This window comes from Sinocyclocheilus grahami, unplaced genomic scaffold, assembly GCF_001515645.1.
Source record: "Sinocyclocheilus grahami isolate Dianchi unplaced genomic scaffold, SAMN03320097.WGS_v1.1 scaffold530.1, whole genome shotgun sequence".
Classification (NCBI taxonomy): domain Eukaryota; kingdom Metazoa; phylum Chordata; class Actinopteri; order Cypriniformes; family Cyprinidae; genus Sinocyclocheilus; species Sinocyclocheilus grahami.
Window position 1 is genome coordinate 765,827 of NW_015505709.1, and position 1,450 is coordinate 767,276.

Here is a 1,450-nt window from a genome sequence, read left to right on the forward strand (position 1 = left end):
GAACATTTCAGTTGCATTGCTGTCTATGGGAGGGTCAGAGAGCTCATCAGTATCTTAATTTGTGTTCAGAAGATGAACGTAGGTCTTACGGGTTTGACACCACACGAGGGTGAGTAATTAATGACAGAATTTTCATTTTGGGGTGAACTAACCCTTTAATATATAATTTTTTACAATGTGTGAAGAATATGAAGGATGAAACTAGAACAGCTAGAAAACAGCCTGAATGTTTCATATGCACTATAGAAAATACATGTACTCTTTTCTAACAAATGGCTTTCCGTCTGATGATTTCACTGATTTAAAAAAAAAAGTTGTATATAGAAAATGAAAAACCACTATTCTCAGGGTGATATATATTCTTTATAATTTGGCCGTAAATATGTAATAATAAATAAATAAATAAATATGTCACGTATTTATGGCTGATTTATACTGGACCGTGAGGTGAATTATTTAAAAATGTACTTGGAAAAAAAAAGTTCATTCAAATTCTATACTTTCTTAAATTCAAATGTGATTTATCCATCTAACATCCTCTTTGCTCAAGTTCAATTCAAACTTAGGAGGAAATGAATTTGGAATTAAAACAACTGAAAGTGAATTGAGTTCTGAATGGCACAAACCCTCTCACCTAAGCAGAAACGAATCCTCACACACACCTGTCAGATGCAGATAAATGATTCTCCTCCCATGCTTACCTTTAGAGATCAGACCACCCTGCTGTTGTACCACTGCTGCGCACACAGCTCTACAGCTCAAGTGCACATATCTTTCGCCTCCCAGGGGCGGACTTACCTATTAGGCAAAGGTAGGCGACCGCCTTGGGCCCCCAAAAGCCAAGGGCCCCCTAAAATGCTTTTCATATAGGATATGCGCATTAAGCGTGGACACGCGAACGGTTGCTGTTTACGATGTTTATTACCACAACAACCGTCCGAGTCTGTGGCGCCTTCAGGTGTAGGGCTGTACACACTGTGAGTACCATGAGCGCTCAGACTGCTCTGAGATTTGCCCTGCAAACACTTCAGCAGTTATTATAGGCCTGTGTGTCCCGTATTTCTGTCGACTGAACCCATGCCGTTAATTATGAATTTATCAGTCTTTTGCATGCCAAAGTCAATTTCTGCATAGAAATATTACGCCAAATAGAAGCAGAAAATCGTGCGATACGCACTTTCATGAGATCGGGTTAGCCTACAACAATGAATTTGTTGGCTATTTTACAAATGGGAATACAACGCTACCCGTAAAATTTATAGTGAAAAGTACTTTAAAAGCGTCTGGAATGCAATAAAGTAATTTTAAAGCTGTTTTTTAAAACATTTGCGGCATGGATAAAAATTTGTAATAATTAACATATCATACAAAGTTGCGTTGCAGCAAATCCTTTAAATTTTCAGGTATTCAGAACAGAGCAACATACAAATCAGAAAAAGCAGCTATACAA